This window comes from Pan paniscus, chromosome 10 (assembly GCF_029289425.2).
Source record: "Pan paniscus chromosome 10, NHGRI_mPanPan1-v2.0_pri, whole genome shotgun sequence".
NCBI classification, from domain to species: Eukaryota; Metazoa; Chordata; class Mammalia; order Primates; family Hominidae; genus Pan; species Pan paniscus.
Window position 1 is genome coordinate 35,203,314 of NC_073259.2, and position 18,754 is coordinate 35,222,067.

Genomic DNA, 18,754 nt, shown 5'->3' on the forward strand with positions numbered 1-18,754 from the left:
AGGAATGCACACACACACACACACACACACACACTTACTTTGGGGAACAAAATTTTAATCTAGTCAATAAAATGCTAAGTCAGGAAATATATTCTTATGAACGAAAATTACAGTTTCACGAAAAAAATTCTTTTCAAAATATATATTGCATAGACTTTAGTATTTGTGGTGCATCCATAATGGGCAGAAATTTCTTTGAAAATTGACATCTGTGAGCGGAATATCAACTCTTCCGTCTTTCTGTCTCCAAACTCCTTTCTCACTGCAAGAAATAATTTATTTAATTAATAAAAAAATGGTCTTTAAAGCATGGGAGTGGCAGGACTTTCTCCAAAAATAATCTAGAGATACTATTTTAGTTTACATAAATATCTAATTGTTCATAATAAATATAAGAATCACATTGATTTTTCCTGTGCCTGTCCTTACATTTTAAACTTTCTTAATTTTAGTAAATCTAAACTTACAAGGTTATATCTGCAATATCAAATTAGGCCACAGCAAGCCACCTACCCTCTACAACTACCCATTTTCCCAATACATGCAAGACATATGAACTTAGTGATAGTTCTTTAAAAATATTCATAGAAAAATTACATATATATCTATATATATGTACCTTTCTCCTCCATACTGCTCAAACCTTAAAAATATAGAAAGCACTTTAATAAAAATTCAAATAAAATAATTTAAAAATATGACATATTAACTTCTTTCTTTAATATTTACTCCTGTCAAACATGCCTTCCACCCCAGATTAATGTAACACCCTGCCCATCTTGATATCAGTTTTACTTTGTCAGGTATTTCTTTTTTTAATTCTGTACAGATCTCTTCTCCAGGTGCTGGTAAAATACTAGACCTAGTTTTACTAAGGTAGAAGAAATCTTAAGCATGTGTCTTTTATCTCTGGACTTCAGCTAAAAGAGTGAGAGCTAATTAGAAAAATATACATGTAAAAATACTTATTTGGATTTGACTAAATTAGAGACCAGGGCTGAGCTAACTGGTGTCTAAAGGGATTGTATGCATCACCTCTGTCTTGTTAGCACGGGGTTCTCATCAGCAGTTCACCACCTAATAGCCTCACCTCTTTGAGCAGACTCCTGAGGTGCACCCAGGTAAGGCTGTCAATGCTGGTATTCCAGGCCTTGGAGGTTATTTCCAAGCCAAGTCTCAAGCTGGAGCAAAGTTACAAATCACTTCCCTAAGTTCCAATCTCCACACTCAAAAATGAGGTTCATCACTTGGTGAACAAATGTGAACCTGAAAGAGCCAGTCCTTCATGATGGATCCCAAGTAGCTAACTGGGCCTAAATTTAAAATAGAGCCAAGTGGCCATTTGGTGAGTAGAGGTTACACATATTCTTTGAGTTGCCCAAAAACCCTGGAAAACTGTACGTTTTTAACTTTGAGACTTTTCAGTGCTCACCTGAACCAACCAATCAATCACAGCTTAACTGCCTCAACCAATCAGATCTCAGCTTATTGACCAATCAGAACTAAACAAGTGTCAATCTTTCATTTGCATAAACAGATCTCACTGGAAACCTGGGTAGAAACTTTTGCTATAAGATCTGAACTCTCCGGCCGGGCATGGTGGCTCATGCCTGTAATCCCAGCACTTTGGGAGGCCAAGGCAGGTGGATCACGAGGTCAGGAGATCGAGACCACCCTGGCTAACATGGTGAAACACAGTCTGTACTAAAAAAATACAAAAAAATTAGCGGGGCATGCTGGCGGGCACCTGTAGTCCCAGCTACTCGGGAGGTTGAGGCAGGCGAATGGCATGAACCCGGGAGGCGGAGCTTACAGTGAGCCCAGATTGCACCACTGCACTCCAGCCTGGGGGACAGAGCGAGACTCCGTCTCAAAAAAAAAAAAAAAAAAAAAAATCTGAACCCTCTCTTTGTTCCCTAGAAACACCTTCCTTTTACACAGAAGGCTGTGGTCTTCCTAATTTGCAAACTGTTCACCAGAATAAAGTCTTTCCTCCAAGTTCTTTTTCAGATAACTTTTGTCCACACCTTTATTTAACCTACTTTACAAGGCAATTATGAGAAAAAAAAAAAACTTTTTTTTTAATAGCTCCAAGTTCTTTAGAGATAAGTAGCACATGGGTAGAGGTTATAGTAATAATTGCTTCTAAGTACTTGCTTCTTAATGCTAACAATATATGTCAATATTTTTTCCAAAATAAAGTTAAGAATGCTTGGAAAAATGAAATCCGGTGGTGTGGAGGTTACCAGAGCAGAAACATTGCTACTAAATATGTTACAAGTTTCAATATGCATTTTGCAGCTTTATTTTCCTGACTATAAAAATTTTATCATGATGTTTCTCACTCCACCTTTTGTGGATAATTTGTTAGGATTAAGTTACGTAAGTATGTAAAAATGCTTTAAGCAAACTAAGCAAATAAATATCATACAAAATATAAGAGCTATCTTAACTGACAATGCAGACCAAGTTCTTATGCATAATTTCTGTAAAGTTGGTAGAATTTTTGCACCATTAAATTGATGCACTGGTCCCTGGTTCCATCTATGAAACCATTTCTTTTTCATAAAGACAGAGTGTTATTAATCGTCTGATCATTTAAGGATTCTTGAGTTTTAATATGAATTCTAATATTGCCTCTCTATGGAAAGCATTTATCTGTTTTTTTATAATTTTATTAAAAAAATAAAGACTGCAATGTCTACCTCTCTTAATTACTGTTATGTAAATTCATGAAGTTAGTTAAGACTGAAACACAATGTTCCTTAAGTCACAATGGATGCTGGCTGATTCTAGACAAAAAACAAATTGTTTGCAAAAGAAACACATTATCCATATGGAAGGATTCATTGTTGAAAGATGATCATTTAAAGATTCTGGTGTTGGAAGAATATCCTTTAAATGCATGAGGGTAGTCTGAACTTGTATTTAGCATACATGAGATAGGAATTTCATTTTAATATTGGCAGTTAATATATGAAGGTTAAAAGTAAGATAATCAATAATTCAAATTAAAGTATCTCTTAGATTCATTTTATGTGTCACCATTTCACACTTTCAACTTTTGGTCATTTATAAGTTTGGTGAGAACATTTCATATAGGTTAGTATATCTGTCTTCAGAACAATGGAAAGAGGGAAGTAACTGCTCCCTGAGGAACAGTTCAAGGTAGTGCCTAACATGGTCCAAGATGATCAGTCACCACACTGCATTTTGAGTCCTCAAGGACAATTAAGTGTTGCTGTGAGAAAAGAGTAAGCAAAGCAAGTAGCTTGTGTTTTAACAGAGAATATAAAATATTAAAAGGTTATTGATACGGTTTGGCTGTGTGTCTCCTCCCAAATCTCATATCGAATTGTAATCCCTTTGTGTCAGGGGAGGGACCTGGTAGGAGGTGATTGGATCATGGGGGCAGATTTCCCCTGTGCTGTTCTCATGGTAGTGGGTTCTCATAAAATCTGATGGTTTAAAAGTGTGGCACTTCCCCCTTCACTCACTCTCTCTTCTGCTGCCATGTAAGATGTGCCTTGCTTTCCCTTCACCTTCCACCATGGTTGTAAGTTTCCTGAGGCCTCCCCAGCCCTGTGGAACTGTGAGTCAATTAAACCTCTTTATTTTATAAATTACCCAGTCTCAGGTAGTTCTTTATAGCAGTGTGAAAACAGACTAATGCAGTTATTGAGGTATAATTGAAGAACAACAGACCTCACATAATTTAGAGTATATAATTTGATGATAAGTTTTAGCATATGTATTCACCCATGAAGCTATTGCCACACAATATAAAAAATATTTCCATCATCCCCCAAGTGTCCTCTTGCCCTTCGTAGCCCCTTCCTTCTGCCTCTACCTGCTTTCTCTCACCAGACAACCAATGATTTACTTCCTGTTACTGTCGATTAATTTGAAATTCATTGAATGATATGTACATTCACTAATATAGTATACTCTGTTTTATTGCCTGCATCTTTCACTCAAAATAGCAACTTTGAGATTCATCAGTGTTATTGAGTGTATTAACCGTTTGCTCATTTTTACTGCTGAGTAAAATGTACTCCATTGTATGGGTATACCACAATATGTTTATTCATTCCCATGTCGAATATTTAGGTTGTTTCCATTTTGTAGCTGTTACAAATAAAGGTTCTATGAGCATCCACATGCAGTCTTCATGTAAACATAGGCTTCATTTTGGTTTGGCAAATACCTAAGAATGAAATGGCTGTGCCATATGGCAGATGGATGTTTAACACTTTTCAAAGTAGTTTACTATTTTGTATTCTCACCAGATGTGTATTAAAGTTGCAATTTCTCCAAAACTATTTTGTGTGGTCAACTATTTTTATTATTCTTAGATACTCTGATTTAGCAGCAGCTAAAATCTCTGTTCATCATTTTCAGCCATCTAGCTTTTTCTTTCTGATAAGTTTCTTGGAGTCCCCCTGGTGCATATGTAGTTCAGTGGCAGTTTATATGACAATTTAGGGATTCTCTGCTTTTGAATTCATCCTTTTAAGAATGTTCTCCTCAATTCTCAACCACTCTGAAAGCCCCAAACTCTATCCTCTAATACCGAAAACTAGTAAGACTATGGCTTTCTGCTTAAGTTCTGCCCACCCCATGTCATAGATGAACCCTTAAGCAAAAATGAACATAGATGTCAGCCACGCTTCAAGGATTGAATTCTAACCAAATTCTTCCCCACATTACCTTATAATACATAAATATTCATTTAAAAGTCATTCTATTTGATGATGATGCCCCAACTCTTTAGATAGTGATATGGTTTGGCTCTGTGTCCCCACCCAAATCTAATCTTGTAGCTCCCATAATTCCCACATGTTGTAGGAGGGACCCAGTAACATATGATCGAATTATGGGGGTGGGTCTTTCTTGTGATACTGAGTGGGAATCACAAGATCTGATGGTTTTATAAACAGGAGTTGCCCTGCACAAGCTCTCTCTCTCTTTGCCTGCTGTTATCCACATAAGATGTGACTTGTTCCTCCTTGCCTTCCACCATGGTCGTGAGGCTTCCCTAGCCATGTGGAACTGTAAGTTCAATTAAACCTCTTTCTTTTTTAAATTGCTCAGTCTTGGGTATCTCTTTATCAGCAGCATGAAAATGAGCTAATACAGTAAATTGCTACCAGTAGAGTGGGGTGCTGCTGAAAAGATACCAGAAAATGCGGAAGCGACATTGGAACTGGGTAACAGGCAGAGGTTGGTACAGTTTGGAGGGCTCGGAAGAAGGCAAGAAAATGTGGGAAAGTTTGGAACTTCCTAAAGACTTGTTAAATGGCTTTGACCAAAATGCTGATAGTGATATAAACAATAAGGTCCACACTGAGGTGGTGAAATCTGAAAGATAGAAATGAGGAATTTGTTCAGAACTGGAGCAAAGGTGACTCTTGTTATGTTATAGGAAAGAGACTGGCAGCATTTTGCCACTGCCCTAGAGATTTGTGGAACTTTGAACTTGAGGGAGATGGTTTAGGGTGTCTGGCAGACAAAATTCCAAGGCAGCAAAGCATTCAAGAGGTTACTTGGGTGCTGTTAAGGGCATTCAGTTTTAGAAGGGAAGCAGAGCACAAAAGTTCAAAAAAATTGCAGCCTGACAATGCAATAGAAAAGAAAATCCCATTTTCTGAGGAGAAATTCAAGCTGGCTGTGGAAATTTGCATAAGTTATTAGGAACCAAAAGTTAATCCCCATTACCATGAGGAAAATGTCTCCAGGGCATGTCAGAGGTCTTCACGACAGCCCCTCCCATCACAGGCCCGAAGACCTAGGAGGAAAATGTAGTTTTGTGGGCCAGGCCCAGGGTCCCCGTGTTGTGTGCAATCTAGAGACTTGGTGCCCTGCGTCCCAGCCACACCTGCCATGACTAAAAGGGGCCAAGGTACAGCTCAGACCATGGCTTCAGAGGATGCAAGCCCCAACCTTTAGCAGTTTCCTTGTGGTATTTACCTTGTGGGTACACAGAAGTCAAGAATTGAGGTTTAGGAACCTCCGCCTAGATTTTAGAAGATGTATTGAAACACCTGAATGTCCAGGCAGAAGTTTGCTGCAGGAGCATGGCCCTCATGGAGAACCTCTGCTAGGACAGTGCATAAGGGAAATGTGTGGTCAGAGCCCCCACATAGAGTCTCTACTGGGGCACCTCCTAGTGGAGCTGTGAGAAGAGGGCCACTGTCCCTCAGACCCCAAAATGGTAGATCAACCAAAAGCTTGCACCCTGTACCTGAAAAAGCCACAGACACTCAATGCCAGCCCATGAAAGCAGCTGGGAGGGAGACTGTACCCTGAAGAGTCACAGGGGTGGAGCTGCCCAAGACCATGGGAACCCACCTATTGCATCGGTGTGACCCAGATGCGAGACATGGAGTCAAAGGAGATCATGTTGAAGCTTTAAGACTTGACTGCCCTCCTGGATTTCGGACTTGCATGGGGCCTGTCATCCCTGTGTTTTGGCCGATTTTTCCCATTTGTAATGGCTGTATTTACCCAATTCCTGTACCCCCATTGTATCTAGAAAGTAATTAATTTGCTTTTGATTTTACAGGCTCATAGGCAGAAGGGGCTTGCCTTGTCTCAGATGAGACTTTGGATTTGGACTCTTGGGTTAATGCTGAAATGGACTGAGACTTCAGGGAACTGTTGGGAAAGCATGATTGGTTGTGAAATGTGAAGATAAGAGATTTGGGAGGGGCCGGGGTGAAATGATGTGGTTTGGCTCTGTGTCCCCACCCAAATCTCATCTTGTAGCTCCCATATTTCCCACGTGTTGTGGGAGGGACCCAGTGGGAGATGATTGAATTATGGGAGTGGATCTTTTCTGTGCTATTCTTATGATAGTGAATGGGTCTCATGAGATCTGATGGTTTTAAAAATGGGAGTTGCCCTGCACAAGCTCTTTTTGCCTGCTGCCATCCACATAAGATGTGACTTGCTCCTCCTTGCCTTCCACCATGATTGTGAGTCTTCCCCAGCCACGTGGAACTGTAAGTCCAATTAAACTTCTTTCTTTTGTAAATTGCCTAGTCTTGGGTATGTCCTTATCAGCAGCATGAAAACAGACTAATACAGGTAGCATCTTTTTTTTCCCTTCCAAGTTCGTTACAATACATTTTACATATAATGGATTTATTTTTCTCACCATCCATTACCTTCTTTATCTACTATAGAATAGTTTAAGTTTGTACCATTTTATTATATCTGTTCATATAAAAGTCACTAACAAGTAATTACTCACCAGGATAAAAAGCCTGTTCACTCTAAGTTGCAAGTAAAATTGTTAACCTTGCTTATCTTTTACTAGTTGTCTCAATTTCAAATTTCAACCTCAACCTATGTTTAATTTTTGAAAATGTTTTAATATTAATAAAATAAAATAAAATATTTTTATATTATTCTTTCCAAAAGATAATTCTTTTGACACCTAAATATGATTTAAGGGTTTTCGTTAAGATATTTATACTTAAAACAAGCAATAGGCAACACTCTGCATTTAAAAAGTAAAGTTTTAGTAAAACTGTTATAGGTACACACACACAAAAAATTAGGTAGTAAAATTGTGAAGATAACATTTTCTATGTATTTCTCCAAATCATAGTTTAACTGCTCCTCAAATAAATTTTTTCTGCTCCATTCCCCGATATTGTTTAAAGAGACGCTATTAGAAAACAAGAAAGAAAATTCTAGCTAAGGGAACATAACTGGTGACTGCTCTGAACCTGGCTTCCTTTCTGGAAAAATAACTCTTGTGCCAATTAGATCCTGGAATTTCCAGTGTTTTTGTAAGGCAAAAGGGTCAAGTTGGCTCAAATGAATTCTGCAGCCAAATTCATAGGAAAATGTGTCACACAGGCTTTCCAAGTGCATATCAGAAGTCATAACATGAAGTTGGGCTACATGTAGGTAAAGAATTTTATCCAGGACTCAGGAAACAGATGTGTTGCCTTTTGGGCAGTTGGTAAAGAAATAGCTCAGGAATCCATAATATGAACAATCACCCGATGCTTTCATTACACTTAGAAGAAGCCCAAACATGTCTTCATACTTTAGAGTGATCACAAATTTTACTGTTTTATTTAGTTTCTAAAATACTGAAATTGATCAATAATCGCATCTCAGATATATTTTTTAGTATTAAGAAATATTAAAGTCACATTTTCCTGCTCCCTTAATTTTCAGTGATTTATAGATTTATCAAAAAGAAGTTGAAAATTGAAAACACTTATGCAGTTTAGTCTCCAATAAAAATCACCAAAATGCTCACAAATCAATATGTATTTATTGACTACCCATTATGTGCAAGGCACTGTGCCCAGGGCGTAAAGAGTCAGACATACAGAAATTTAAGTGTAATACAATGGAATAAGTGCCACCGTAGAAGCAAAAACCAAGTATAATGACAAAAGAGAAGGAAAGAATTTACTCTTCTTGAAGGTATCACAGAGGAAAGGACATTTGATAAGAGTTTGAAGGATGAACAGGAGTTTGCCCATACACAAAGTCATAGAGGGCACTCACTACATTCAGAGAGGACAGCAGTAACCAGGTGATGAGAGAGTCGGGGAAAGTAGCCCGCAATGAAGCTATGGCAAAAACAACAGGAGCTACATCAGGTAGAATCACCTGTAGCCAACTAAGAAAAAAACATAGTCACATTGGGGTTTTAGATTCATTATTCAGGTCATTTTTTTGAGAATAGCTTTGAGGAAGACAATATTGGCAGTAAAGAGACTTGCTAGGGATTATAGTACTCTGGGTAAAATATATAAGAATCTAAACTAGGACACAAAGGAAGTCCCAAAAGGAGGTTCCTTTTGGAGGGAAGGAGGGAGAGAGAGAGAGAGGAAGACTAGGGAAAAGGGAGGAGGAATCAAGTCCTACCTTCTCATTCCTCAGATGAGGAAACAGGTTCTGAGAGATAAAAGTGGCCTTACCCAATTTACTGAAGTAACATGTTAGAGTCAACCAGGCCAGAGCAGTTTTCATCTTATATGGGAAAGGAGAGTCTCACTTATAGCATAATAAGGAACTTATGATAGCATCTGCAGAAATTTACTGACTTTGCTGACTTATTTAAAAGAGTAATTTTAACCTCAAGAAAAGCATGTGTTACTGATTGGAATGTAATGTTACTGGCAATGTCTTTGTACACATTTTCCAAGACTTCATGATGTTGGCTTAAACTTTTCTTTCCTTAGACCAAAGCCCATGTTTGCTAAAATTCTATTGTACTACACTATGAGATTCTTCTTCTTATATGTCTATGTGTCTGTATATATCTTGATTATTTTTAAACTTTTTGGGGTTTCTATCCCATCCCCAAAACTTTCTAATAGATAAGATACTATAGATAGCCTACATAAGGTAATATATTTTTAGCAAAGACCATTGTTAGTCACGTTTGTTGAAAACACTCTTTATGTACAAGAAGAACCAAATGGGGATATATTTTCTCATGTCTTACTCATTTAAATGCCAAGCCTAACTGTGTTAAACACCCTGAGTCAATGAGGCTAACTGTTAAATAAAAACATGCTCTAATGCTTTAAACCATGCCTTGGAAAGCACTTAGAATTGAATCAGAAAATTTAAGTGGACTCATCACAACACACATCAATTATGAAATTGATGCAAAATTGTTGTTAATATTATCATAATTTCCAGGTTTCTATTTCTGGCCATGACAAAACCATTATTTGTTTCCTGGACTAAAAGTTTTGACATCACTTTTGATTCTGCCTTCTTTTTTGTCCATTATGAGTAATTTACTAGCAGTCCATTTACAACCTCTTCTATAAAACTTCCTTGATCCTCCTAATAGTAATTAATTTTCCCTCATCTATATTCTCTTAATTCTTTTACCTTTATTATTAAACTATAACTTGTATTATGGCTGTAAAAATATCTGTCTGCTCCACTGAGAGCAGGGGCCATATCTTATTAAATTTTTTAACCCCTACAATGCCTACTTCTCCACTTATGTGAATATAACTACCCAGCATAGTGTCTGGCATGTAATAGACATATACAAGGTAGTTAAACATGTTTTACAAACTTTAAAGATTTTAATTGAATATTATCACCAGAAAAATCTCCATAAAGCATTATTAACATGATGTTATACAAGTTCTCCACTGCCCACTCCATCAAGTGCAAACTTCTTTTTCTTTTGCTTTTTTAATCTAACATATTTATTACCAATTCCTAAAACAAATCCTCTATTCCAGGTATGCTGGAATCTCAATTGACGTCAATCCTCATCCTTCAAAAATCCCTACTCTAATAGTTTTGGCCTAAATAGGGATGCCCTCTTCCGCTCCTTTCCAAATCTTACCTAGATTCTAAGTTCGGCTTTGGCCCTACCTAATCTAAGATAACTGAATAGATCACTTTGATCAGTCCAATAATTACCTCCTTTTCTGGCTTTAATTCCTTTAGTTAGAAGACATAACTGTTAAAATTAAATGAGACTATAGATACATAAGACCAGGAAAACAGTAAACCATTAATTAGCAAGATGCATAAAAATGCAAGAATTGCTACATTAAAGCATTCACAATAAGCATTACTGATAACTATGAATTTAAGTTTCTATGGGTTAGAACTGCTAAAAAGACAGTGTTGCCAACAAATTACATGCTAATTATGGTTATCTACTATTTTGAAATATCCTACAACAATAACAAACTTATTACTGCCCAAGAAGAAAAATAATTCAACATTTATTCAGATAACATTATGTTAGCTGCAATTCAGAGAACTCCTACACATTCTTCATCTTGTGTGATAATATGCTGCTGTTTTTTGAGGCAGTTTTAGTTTGCCTAAAATTTTTCATCTTCAACTAAAGAGCCAAAGGTACAAGCTAAGGGTGTGATTCATCCCGCTATTTACACAATAATGCTGCATGACAAACCAAAACTCAGTGACTTACAACAGCATTTATTCTCACTCACAAGTCTTCAGGTCAAAGGTGGTTCTTCCAATCCAGCATGTGTTCAGCTGGGCTGCTCTGGTCCAGGTCACAGACTTCTTACATGCATCTCATTCTGTAGCCTAGGCTGAAATGGCATTGATATGGTTTGGATCCATGTTCCCACCCAAGTATCATATTTAATTGTAATCCCCAATGTTGGAGGTGGAATCTGGTGGGAGGTGACTGGATCATGGGGGCAGATTTCTTACGAATGGTTTAGCACCATCCCGTTAGTGCTGTCACGATGATGAGTGAGTTCTCGTGAGATTTGAATGTATAAAAAAGTTTGGCACCTCCCCCTTCTCTCTTGCTCCTGCTTTCACCATGTGGCATGCCTGCTCCCCCTTCACCTTATGCCATGATTATAAGTTTCCCCAGAAGCCAAGTAGGTGCCAGCATTATACTTCCTGTACAGCCTGCACAACCATGAGCCAATTAAATCTGTTTTCTTTATAAATCACCCAGTCTCAGGTATTTACTTATAATAAGGCAAGAATGAAGTAATACAGTCATATTCCTCTCATGGTGCAACTCCAAATCTGGCAAACACATTTAAGGCATCTATTTGTGTCCACTAACATTCTGTAAACCATAAAGTATCTGAGATAGTATCAATCTACTTAGAAGTTTATTTTGCAAGGTTAAAGATCATGACCCATAACACGACCTCAGGAGTTCCTGAGAACATGTGCCCAGGTGGTTGGGTTAGTTTGGTGTTTGGTTTTAAATATTTTAGGGAGACAGAAGTTTAGGCATAGACATAAATTAATAAATGTGAGTTATAGATTGGTTCAGGCCAGAAAGGTGTGATAGCCTAGTGATGGCGGGGGGAGGTATAGCGCTTCCAGGTCATAGATAGATTTACAGATTTCCTAATTGGCAATTGGTTAAAAGGGTGAAGCTCTGCCTGAAGAGGTGAAATCAGCTCTGAGTTAAAGTAAGAGGAGAGTCGTGCAAGCCAAGGTTCTTGTCATACAGATGAAGCCTCCAGGTAGCAGACTTCAGAGAAAAGTGAATCTCTCTTATCAAAGGGTCAGACTCTCTGGAGAGACCTAGTAAAGGAAGCCGAATCTCTACAGAATGTAAATTTCCCCCACAAGAACAGCTGATCTTTAACCTTGGCAAAATAAACTTCTAAGTAGATTGATACAATTTCAAAATATGTCAAAGATACACATTTCGGGGTACAATACTTTGATTTCATTTTAGGGCCTATTTTCTGCCACGTGATGTTATACCTGGGTGGGATTGGAGTTTGTATCTTATTGCTACAAAGAGTCTGTTCTGCCAGTCTTAGACTTTCTATTTTAAAGTTAATGCTGGTCAATTGTATGCCTGAACTCCAAAGGAAGAAGGGTATAATGAAGCATGTCCAATATCATCTACCCACCTTCCTGTCATGGCCTGAACTAGTTTTTCAGGTTTTATCAGGTCCCCTTAGCCAAGAGAAGGGTCCATTCAGTGAGCTGGAGGACTTAGATTTAATTTTTGCTTTACAATTCCATCAGCCATATCATACCTGACAGCCAAGTCCAACATTAACAGGGAGTAGATATTTGATGAACGATAAATCCAACTACTGCAGAAGGCTGAAATGTTAGGTGAGCACAACCTAGATCAACAACTGAACAACATAGTTGATCTGTGGGAATAATGATTGTTATTACAAGCTTATGACACACCTAGGCTCTACATTATAGCCTATTGCTCCTAGGCTACAAAACTGTACAGCCTGTTATTGTACTGAATACTGTAGGCAATTGTAACGCAATGGTAAGTATTTGTGTATGTAAACATATCAAAACATAGAAAAGATATGGTAAAAATACAGTATTATTATCTCGCTACTACTACTAAAATTATTATTAAAATACCACCATTGTGGTATTTTTGTGGTTTCAGTCAACTATGCAGTCCATAGTTGGCTTCCGTATCTGGCCTGGAGATGCTGACTGGAGTTGGGATTCTGCAAACTGTGTCCTTTTGACCAGTTACTGTCTTGTTAGATTCTATGACTAAGGGCATTAAAAGTGAGACTACAAAGCAGGAGGAGAGGGGAAAAGACTTCTTTCTTGTCTATTCCCATTAGTCTTCCCAGCAATGGTTCGGCAGCAACAGTTGGTTGATGGTATTTTCTTTCCCCACTCCCAGAATGATGCATTCCACCTCAGTGACAGTAGCACCAACTGGGCAGTTCCTCTTTTCAGGAGTCACTTTCAATTCTGTAGAGTCCTCTTAGAAGCTCCCTGGTTGTGAAAATGAAGCAGCATCATTGTCTGGGGTAAATCCCAGGGTTCGTCGTCTCGCACCAAGAAGATTAACCACACGGACATACACACACTGGAGTGGGTTAAGGAGCAGAAATTTTAATAGCAGAAGGGAGAGAGGAGAGCAGCTCCCGCTCTCTTGTGAGAGAGAGGCATCCAAAAGGGAAAGGCTGCAGATCGCAGCAGATGGTATAGGCAGTGAGGAGGCGGTGTCTGATTTGTAGGGCCCACAGATTGGTTTAACCAGGTGTGATGTTTACATAGGGCATGGAAAGCCTGGTTGCCCCACCCTAATCTTATTACGCAAACGGCCTTTCCATTTGGCCGGTGCCATCTTGTCTGCTCTTTACTGTACACATGGCTGGCAAAAGGAGAAGATGGAGCCACCATTTTGAACATGCTTACTCCCAGGTAGTATATTTGTATTGGCGCAACTGCCAGCATTCACCTGTGCAAGCTTCCAGCTTGCTTGTCTATGTCTGCAGCTCGATTTTACAGGCTGCTCTTTATTAGAAAAGAAAATGATTTTGGGGCTGCTTTTCATTAAAAGGAAGACCTTACAGAGGATTCCCATGCCGTCACTATCTGCCTAAGTACCTTCTTCTTAGCTCTTATATCAAAAACACCACTCTCTTCCCTTTGTCTCTTCTGTTCCAGGGGTAGTAGCTCTCACTGCAGTTACTACCTCCATAATCTCAGAAAGTTCTGTTGGACAGCCATGACACAAGACCTTGGACCCAAGGTCAATCCAGGGCACTGGTTCCCAAACTTGTCTGTACATTACAATTACTTGAGGAGCTTTTCAAACTTCCAAACATCAGCCACAGCCTAGACCAGTTTATTCCCAACCTCTGGAGGTGGATACAGGCATTCCATTTTTTTCTTTTTCAAGCTCCCCATGTCATTCCAACTTGCAAACAAGGTTGAGAACCACTAACCTAGAGGTCAGGTTAAACAAAACGACAAGCTAACTAGCATTACATACTTTTCTTTAAGATTGCTATTAGAGAATAATCACTACTTTCTCGATCTCTCAAATTCCTACTGCTAATAAAAATGGGAACTACTTTTATCTTTTTAATGTTGATCTACCTATATTTCTGTCTTTGTATGAAGGCCTAGAATGAAAATGCATTCCTTGAATTTATTTGGAACATTAAAGAAAACTCTTCATCCTTCATAGAGAAAAAAGTACTAACAGGTATTTTGGTTTTCTGGTAGGCAGGTTGGTTTGTTTAGAATGGCTTATAAGTGGCATTTAAAGGTGCTGAAACAGCTGCAGTGCTCAAAAAAGTGTGAAATTCTTTTCTGCTCTTGTAAACAGTAGAGAAAATATCACCAGCATCTGAGGCTTTCCACTGAATGCCCCGCAATCAGCTAAAGGGAAGGCAGAGCAAACCATTGCAAAGTGGTCTGTGAGCAGACAGGAAGATGTGAGCAACATGGCAAAATGCTCACTTGAAAAGAGGATTAAAATAGAATGTAACTCTTTATTTGAATTACCTGGCAAAGGCTAATTTCTGTCCATAAAAAGGTTTGAATGTTGGGGAAACAAGAAATCAGAATTTAAAGTGCCTTGATTTGATTTTTGTGCTTTATGTTACTCAAAATGAAAAAAGAATAAATGCAACGGGAAGGAAGGGAGATAAAAGCAAAAGGGCAAACTGTAGCCTTCTTCCATGTAAATGAGTTATTTTTCTTAATGAGTACTGTTCCTGCAAGTAATTAGCTGAATATGGAATCTGAATGAATGAATAATGCTAAATAAAATAAAAATTGACCCCAGTCCGCAGCTGTTTATTGAAGTGAACCCAGTATGAACCTCTCTATGGCTGTGGCCTCACACGCGAAGTGAAATGAATCACCAGTTCAGCTCAGCTAATTCAAACCAAAAATGCAATGCTTGATTCAATTATCAGAATGTTTCAGGAGAAAATTATTTTTCTTGTGTTTTCCACTTCATTTGCATATATAGCTTAAAGATAATGTATTCACAGACACATCTCTTTATATATTTTCCATAATTTTCATACAATCAGAGTAAATATTTGAGGAAAAAATTACCCAGAGCTTATCTACATTTTATTATTTGTCATTTCTTTGCATTGAAAGGAAAATGCTGCCTATAGTTTGTTTTCAGTTCTCCTTATATTCATTCATAGACTCATTAATTCACTCATTCAAAATCATTTACTAAATTCTTACCACATGGTAGGCATCTGGATTGCTTCCAAGTGCAACAAAATGAATAAAGTATAGATGTGGTGAAATAATTTATCGACATAATTAACTTATATGCTAAAGGATTGTTCTATTTTTTTCCCTTATCCACTTTGTGGGCAGTAGCCAGACTCAGAGTATTTCCTTGCCTGGAGGATTTTTATTGGCCAGAGGTAAAATAGTAGCTGCTTCCTTCTCAAATTAAAATGGCACCATTCTATGGGATGTAATCTATCAGATTACAGTATATATTGCATTTATCAATGAGGTCTAACCAGGAGACAGAAACAACATAGTAATTTGAACTGGGAAATTTTAATATAAGTTATAATGATAAATTTTTTTTTTTTTTGAGACAGGGTCTCACTCTGTCACCCAGGTTGGAGTGCAGTGGCACAATCATGGCTCACTGCAGGCTCAAGGTCCCACGGCATCCTCCCACATCAGCCTTCCAAGTAGCTGGGACCACAGCTGCACACCACCATGCCTGGCTAATTTTTGGTACTTTTTGTAGCAATGGGGTTTCATCACATTGCCCAGGCTGGTCTTGAACTCCTGGACTTAAGCAATCCACCTGTCTTGGCCTCCTAAAGTGCTGGGAGATTACAGGAATGAGCCACCACGCCTGGTCAAAAAATAATGATTAACTATAACTATGGAGTGACTATAAAGAGAGAAAAGACAACTCTCAAATAGAGGTCAGCAAATTTTTTTCTGTAAAGAGTCCGATAGTACGGAGCATATGCTTTCTGGACAATTGGGTCTCTGTTGCAACTATTTGTTTCTGCCATTACAGCATCGAAGCAGCCAGAGACAAATTATAAATCAGTGTGCATGCCTGTATTCCAATAAGTCTTTATTTACAAAATCTAACAGATGGTATTGAGGGCCCCTGTTCCAAAGAATTCCCTGGGACCCAAGAAAGGAATAACTTGGCAAGGGGGCCGTCTTCCTGAGGCTGGGATTTAAACCTATTCCAGAAGATGTGTTTGGAGCGTACTGGATGGTGGAGCCACTGGCCGCATTGCCTGGGCCAGACCTGGTTCATAGTCGATGTATAAACAAGAAGCACACTTCCTCAAGCAGGGGGAGCTTGGCGGGAGGGCACACTGAGGCAGTGGGGCTTTGGCAGGCAGTTTCCTGGCAGGCCTACAGGAGGCCTAGGCACCTGGCATCCACAATCAGGGGGGCCACAGTGAGGTGATTACTGAGCTAAGATGGGGCCTTGAGTTTGCAGGAAGTCAGGCAGCACAGTCTGGGTGCATGGCTGGGACAGTGCAGTTTGGCAGCAACGCAGAAAGAGCAAGAAGCAAAAAACCTGCAACTTACTGGAACCGTGAAAGGAAACTCCTTCCTCCTGCCACGGCCCTCCAGCGCCCTCTACTGACAAACTTAGCATCATGCTTACTACAGAGGAAAGACTTCAAAGAGTCTTGTCTGTTATTTCAGAACAGGTAATAGAAGGGTAGATTTGGAGCTGAAAGGCAATAAATTGATAACTGTCACCATGCATAAAAATTCTTAATAATACCAGAAAAATTCTTCCATAATAAAGCATGTATCTCAGGCCAAAATTCCAGGTGGACTTTCTAAAATTGTACACATTCTGTTCAACCCTCTCCTTTCTCCGCATAAGAAATGGTAACTTCATTTGTTTACTGTAACCAACCCCTTCTAGGTTGCATCAAACATCGAGAAGTTTTACCTTGTGCCGAGGTACTGGGGAGAGGATAAATCATCTGACCCTCCAGTTGTCTGTTCACACAGGTTTCACCGAAAGTGTCCAGTGTATCAACCTGCACAGCCATTCAGCTTCGGCGGGACCCGCCACGATATTTGCCAAAGCTTATTTGTGTCCAAGGTTAGTTCCCCATTTTGTTGTCATATTTTAAGGTTTCAAATCTATGCTTTGAAAGAAATTCAAAGTTATATTTATGGTTGCATAAACAAATCTATTTTCATTTAGAAAATACATGTTTCAGTAGGCCATGGAACACTTTGGGGAAATGACAAAGCTAAATCCCACTCGGGAATTATTAGGGTACAGGATGACCTGCTTCCGGTTCCAAAGTATGATCTCTGAATGCCTTGTCTTGCCCCTCAGCTGCCCTACACACATACTAATAGAAGTACTGCCCCAACAGCCACAGCAACATGCACAACATTTTCTCTCCATTTAACCCCAAATTCACAGTACCTGGCTAGGAAAACTGAGCTCCCTCTAGGAATAAACCCATAGTGAGAGCCAGAACAAAATCCCTGGAAATAAAGATCCAAGTAACTTACACAGGGAATAAGAATAGCAATCACTACATGTCGGCATGTGTTTCTTTTTTAACGTACCAGGAACTTTCAAAAGACCTTACGTACATTAACTCATTTAATCAGCATAACATTCCTGTTAGGAAGATAGGGCTGTTATCCCCATTTTACAGATGAGGTAACTGAGGCACAGAGAGTTTAGGCGACTTGCCTAAAGTAAGTAGCAGTGATATATGGAATTGAGGCATCTAAGCTTTAACAGTCTTCACAGATGACTCTGATATCCAAATAGGCTTGGAAGACACTTATAATGAAATATGTATATTTGCACTGTACATTTAATTTTATCAACATGACTTCATATTAAGTTCTATCAATATGATAATTGATTGATTGATTTGGTTGTATAAAATTATAAACATGGAAAAAAAGTGCCCATTTCAAATTTGACAAAAATGTTATCTTTAATAACCTTTTTGCTTCCAGGTTAAAAATGGAAATATCTGTGATGGTTTTCTTCTTATGCTTGGTATCCCCTTCACTCTCCAGAGCTCTTTAGCTGGGTGTCCTATTACATGATTCTCCTAAGCGGAATATCCAGGAGGGGTTAGGACTGAAGTTGCTGACAACATTCTTGCAGCCAGTGTCAATCAATGGTAGGATTCCGGGAGCCTAAGATACTGTATCAAAGACATCTCTCTATCTACATATATGTGTCTGTGTGTGTGCATTGTTTGTGCTGTTATAACAAAATACCTGATACTGGACAGTTTATAAGAACAGAAACGTATGTCTCACAGTACTGGGGATGGAAGTCTAAGAACAAGTTGCTAGAAGGTTTGTGTCTATTGAGGCCTGCTTTCTGCTTCTAAGATGGCACCTTGAACGCTATGTTCCCACAGCTGAAGCTGGAAGGACAAAAAAGAACATAGCTCGTTCCCTCCAGCCCTTTTACAAGCTAGCTAATCCCATCCATGAAGGCTCTCCTCATGACCTCATCATTTCCTAAAAG

The 18,754-nt window shown here is 38.7% G+C and overlaps 1 long non-coding RNA gene across 1 annotated transcript; it reads right to left on the reverse strand.

Annotated features, from left to right (window-relative positions):
* Positions 1-68: 68 nt before the first annotated feature.
* LOC134728436 (uncharacterized) lies at positions 69-17,291 on the reverse strand. The gene is made up of 3 exons (XR_010108818.1): positions 17,186-17,291; positions 10,952-11,078; positions 69-262 (listed from the first exon to the last, which is right to left on the reverse strand). It is a non-coding gene; the product is annotated as an uncharacterized LOC134728436 (long non-coding RNA).
* Between the last annotated feature and the right edge of the window lie 1,463 nt (positions 17,292-18,754).